Source organism: Trematomus bernacchii, unplaced genomic scaffold, assembly GCF_902827165.1.
Source record: "Trematomus bernacchii unplaced genomic scaffold, fTreBer1.1, whole genome shotgun sequence".
Lineage (NCBI taxonomy): Eukaryota > Metazoa > Chordata > Actinopteri > Perciformes > Nototheniidae > Trematomus > Trematomus bernacchii.
The window spans coordinates 3439070-3445212 of record NW_022987547.1 but is presented as its reverse complement, the minus strand read 5'-3'; positions in this window follow the sequence as shown (position 1 = coordinate 3445212).

The window sequence follows — 6143 nt, the reverse complement described above, 5'->3', positions numbered from 1 at the left end:
GGTAAAAGGAGCTTTGTTATCCGTTTGCTTCCTGTTGGTGAAATCAATAAAACTGCTCTTTAGCTATACCTAGGAACCATTACAGCAAGTCTGATTAAATGTTGGTTACATTAGGCTTAGTACAAACTACTCCAGATGATGGATATATGCATGCCAGTGTATGTATCTCATATCATCAGAATTTAAATCAGAGGAGCATTAGTTGCTCCTGAAAAAAAAAAGAAATTAAAGAACAAATGTGCCAAACATTTAAAAAACGGCCAATACACACACAATTATTTGTTTATTCCTTCCTACTCAGTTATGAAATGCAGTTATGAGGCTGGTTTTAGGTTAATAACGAGTCAATTACTTCAAAAAGTGTGTCTAAATGTCTACATTTAGTCCAGCCTATGAGCTGTAAGGTGAATAAATATTCTTTAGCTGTCTTTACCTAGTTTGATTGTTATTTCCAGAAAGAGGCGAGGAGGATCTAAATGTCCAAGTGTTTTCTTAGAACAATCTAATTTTAGTCATGGTATAAAATTACCCTGAAAGAGAACAATACCTCACGCAGTAGGTTACTGTGGCTCCTTCAGTTCATTGTTAAAAATAGATATGAATAAACTCTAAAAGCAGAATCCTCATGGAGACATTTGTATTGTGATGTTTAGATGTATTGTCTCATATGTGCTGATGGATTTCACAACGTATTTAATGTATACTTGACCTCCCTGGTGAAAATGCTTTGTATAGTAAAACCTTCCAGCTGTGTATCCTTCTTCCCAAACAGTATACATATTTAATTAGGAGCATTTATGACTGGTGCCTTCCGGACTCATGGCACATACACACTTACATATTTTACCTTAGTCAGACACTGACGAAAGAAGAAGGATTGTCTCGAGTGATCGCCTGGTGCCGAGAAACCTTAGACTTACAGGGCAACTGTCTGCAAATGATAAAGTTGCAGTGACATTCTCGTTTGTGTTGTGGGGGGAAAAGGTCTTACAGCGAAATCTGTAATGTCTAAATATAAACAAGAACATGGCTGTGAAGATGAAAAGCCAAAGGAGACTTGAAGTGTATTGTCTACTCAAAAGATCTGTTAATGCTGCAAGTAAGCATTTCATATACACTTGCAGGCAGTTATTATTTAGGATTATTGACTTTCCTAAAGACACTTGTTCAATGTATTCAAATTTCAGCACACAGTTAGCAAAAGATACTCCAAGCAGGAGCGTTTAGCAGCAATGTGCTCCCAGGAGTTGGTGGAGACCCAAACGAAGCTAAAAATAATAATTCAACATACTTTTGCAAGGTGGCCAGGAACAAAACTCAATATGTTATGAATAACGTATGTTCCGGATGTGTAAATAGGTAACTGTTATGTCAGGACATTTGTTAAATGAATTTCTTTTTTTTAATGTTGTTTTTTCCCTTTTATATTTTATTAGATAGTACAGGAAGGGCAAGAGAGACTAAAGATAAGGACCTTGGTTTCGAACCTGAGACGCTGCTAAGAGGCTCTTTCTCTAACAGGTTAGCTACTATGGCACATTTATACTATTAAACTAATATAACACAATTTGGTTTACTTTGGTTTATATTTGCTGCCCAAAGTGGCCAAAATATGTTATTGTAGGTTAAAGTAATGGGGTTAATCAGATTTTTGTTATATAGAATATTTCAAATTTATTACGCTATAACGTCGATTATAGGTTTGTTTTTTGCAAATTGTTGATTTAAAGGTCACCTATCATGCAATATTTAGGCAATAGCATGGGTCTCAAATATATAAAAATGTATAAAAAACATGTCTATGTAGTGTTTTGCTCAAAATACCAAACAGATCTCCCATTCTAGCCATGCCTCATATCCCTCTATTTCACTTTCTGTTACTAAAGTGCTGATTCGGGGTATAAAGCTTTAAAAAAGAAAAGAAAAGAGAGGGCAGAGCTTATGCCTGTTCATGCGGGACCCGGCAGATACTGTCTAAAATAAATGCTGCGGTGATGAAACGCCAACACCACATCAAGGATTATTTCTGAAACATTATGGAGCTCAAAGGCTTTCTCTCTTGCCGGTTTACCACAAGGTGAGTTCCTTTTTATTTCCTGCTTCTTCACACATGTGCTCTCTCCAGTACTGGTTAGCTCTGAGTGTTAGCGATGCTTGCTAATGTAAACAAAGGCCATATTACGTCCAAAACACGTCGGGCATTGATTCTGATAGCAACTTTCTGATAGGGCCGTGGGTCCACCAAGTGGGTGCCATCCGATATGAGGTAAATAACGTCATATCGGATGGCAAATCTAGATCAGCTCGTTGTAGCCCCGTTTTTCAGAGATTTGCGCACGGAGGAAAAGGGAGAGGGTTTTGTTTTCTGACACTTTGTGAGTTCCCTGACATGCCGGGGACACATATTTATGTATAAAAGACATAAAAAAGTGCATTTTGCATGATAGGTCCCCTTTAAAGGTGAGCCTATTTTGAGGTTTAAATATTTATTTACCAGTTTATAAAAGTGGGTAAGGGGGGTTATTGAGCCACACGAGCAAGAAGTGCACACATTTCTTTTTATATAAAAACTATATGATTCCTTGCAAAACATTTTTTATAATTATAATTAATACTGTGATTAAGTCTCCCTTTAGCACTGAATTTAGTTTTGCTCCCAGCTCATGTGAGGCCCTTACCATAGATGTCAGAAAGCTGCTTTTTATGTCATACATATTGTTCTCGTAGTTGAAATCTTTGAGCAGACAAACACTTTTTTGAAGGCCCTTTGTTTTAGAGGTGTTTCCTGATTGGCCCCTCAGAAACCCCACAGAGAACATCAGAGCGTGTCACCGCCAGCACTCCCTCTGGTCCCACTTGCAGCCGCATTGTGGAGCTGCATTGTCACACAGCTTCCTCAGAGGATGTCGCATTAGAAGTGCTTTGTGTGTGCAAGTGCAAGCATAAAGCTCACACACACACACACACACACACACACACACACACACACACACACACACACACACACACACACACACACAACCAGACACAGCAAGGACTGTTGTGTGTACAAACACGGGCCTCAGAGGATGATCAGGGTGGGGACTGTAGGTGGTGAGGTAGAAACAGAGAGAGGACGGACTGTAGGTTAATGGGTCAGGAAGTCAGACCTCAGGAGGGTTGGGGTTCAGGAAGTCATGAGCAAAACACACACATTTACACTTTGTCTTGTGGGTGTACAGTTTCCATAGCTAACTAACACAGCCTTGTCTCACACTGCGTGCTCTAACTGACAACCGAGACCGCCAGACACAGTACACAGAAAGGACTTTGAATTTTTTTGAAAGAGTACGTCAAACCTTTTTATATCCCTATGACATCTACAGTCGCTTGAAAAAAAGGAAATATAGAGCACTGCATTTGAGGAAATCACACCACAAAGGAGACAAGAATGGCTATTTATTTTTAAATATGTCTTTTTATTTGAGGTCAAGCTCAATAAAGTTCCATGAACTTCTCTAACCTCTTATTTGTTTTACCTAAATCAAAAGGTTTTAAGTGATCTGTCAACCATCGATTGTTTTCACCTTTCATGTCCAGGGCTCTGTTGATAACCACAGAGTTATCATTTCTAATATTTACGTAGAACAAAATGAAAGAGATGAACAAATATGAAAAACGTTTAACGTACAAAAGGCTCATGTTTAACTAATTAAACGTACTCATTCAATTGACATTTGATTAACTTTACTTCGTTGCTTCAGTTTCAGTATATCTTTTTCTTTTTAAACCTAAATGAATCAATTGCGCTAGGTTCCCAAGTTTTGGTAGAATGTACGTGGTGATAATGGTAACTTGTTACTAGCAGCACTTATGAGCAGTTTATTAATGAGTCCCCATTTTGTTTGTCTTGCACAAGGACACACCAAGGAACTCAGTAATGTGCCAGGGAAGCAGAAGACTGCAGGGTATAGTGAACATATGATGGATGCAAACAATTGACGATTTAAAAATGGTCAAAACTTTGACTTTGCAAATGTTTCATGAGGAAGAAACTGCATTCAACACATTTAAGATCCTGAGGATACACACTATGGATTTTGGTGAGTGACAATTTATGTTAAAATGACTTTTGTTTGTTTCCAAGAGCACTCACCAGGGCACCATTAGGCTAGCTCTCAACAAAAAATGCAATCTAACAGAACTTAAGAGGTTGACAGAAGTAAAACTATCGCAGGAAAAGATGAACAGAAACGTTCTAACTAGACATTAACTGTTCCCAAAATATCCTTTATGCATCACCTGCACACCTGAACCACAGGTAAGGCATTTTGAATGTGTCAATGACTGTTTGCTGTCAGTCATTTGTTAAAGTTTATGGTTATACATCTTTGAAGCGAAACGGTCCAAACTACATTAAATTGCATAGAAGTAATATTAAATATGGTTTGGACGCATTTGACATTAGACTTTGAACTTGATTTGAACAGTGGCTGACAGCCGAACAAGTTGTTGCAGAAAATACATCTATGTTTTGATTTATTTTAAAATAACGGAACTCTCCTGCAAGGGTTGGCTTCCTGTGACATTAAATGAGTGTTTGCTCACTTCATTAAAGTAGGTGCACAGTGTATCACAGGAACCTGTCATCACAATAACCTAGGGCTGCTCGATTATGGCAAAAATCATAATCTTGATTATTTGGGTCAATAATTGATATCACGATTATTAAAAACGATTATCCATTTACTTTGAAAACATCCATTTATTGAAAAAGAAAATGTGAACAGTATGTTTTTAACAGTTGACTACCCTTAACTTTAAGTATAATTCAACTGAAAAACCAATAATAAAAAAATAAATCGTTTTATTTCGATGTTGTTTTCATAATCGTTGCAAGCCAAAATCGTAATTGCGATTAAAATACGATTAATTGAGCAGCCCTACAATAACCCCTGTGCAAAGAAATGAGTGAAACCCTCAGGAAGCAGCTGCTGCAGACCGTCTCTGCCCCACATGAAAGGATGTGGTTTGGGCTGTACTGTATGTGTGTCCTAAAAAATGACACACATACAAAGTGAACAAAATGAAAGAGATGAACAAATATGAAAAACGTTTAACGTACAAAAGGCTCATGTTTAACTAATTAAACGTACTCATTCAATTGACATTTGATTAACTTTACTTCGTTGTTTCAGTATATCTTTTTCTTTTTAAACCTAAATGAATCAATTGCGCTAGGTTCCCAAGTTTTGGTAGAATGTACGTGGTGATAATGGTAACTTGTTACTAGCAGCACTTATGAGCAGTTTATTAATGAGTCCCCATTTTGTTTGTCTTGCACAAGGACACACCAAGGAACTCAGTAATGTGCCAGGGAAGCAGAAGACTGCAGGGTATAGTGAACATATGATGGATGCAAACAATTGACGATTTAAAAATGGTCAAAACTTTGACTTTGCAAATGTTTCATGAGGAAGAAACTGCATTCAACACATTTAAGATCCTGAGGATACACACTATGGATTTTGGTGAGTGACAATTTATGTTAAAATGACTTTTGTTTGTTTCCAAGAGCACTCACCAGGGCACCATTAGGCTAGCTCTCAACAAAAAATGCAATCTAACAGAACTTAAGAGGTTGACAGAAGTAAAACTATCGCAGGAAAAGATGAACAGAAACGTTCTAACTAGACATTAACTGTTCCCAAAATATCCTTTATGCATCACCTGCACACCTGAACCACAGGTAAGGCATTTTGAATGTGTCAATGACTGTTTGCTGTCAGTCATTTGTTAAAGTTTATGGTTATACATCTTTGAAGCGAAACGGTCCAAACTACATTAAATTGCATAGAAGTAATATTAAATATGGTTTGGACGCATTTGACATTAGACTTTGAACTTGATTTGAACAGTGGCTTACAGCCGAACAAGTTGTTGCAGAAAATACATCTATGTTTGATTTATTTTAAAATAACGGAACTCTCCTGCAAGGGTTGGCTTCCTGTGACATTAAATGAGTGTTTGCTCACTTCATTAAAGTAGGTGCACAGTGTATCACAGGAACCTGTCATCACAATAACCTAGGGCTGCTCGATTATGGCAAAAATCATAATCTTGATTATTTGGGTCAATAATTGATATCACGATTATTAAAAACG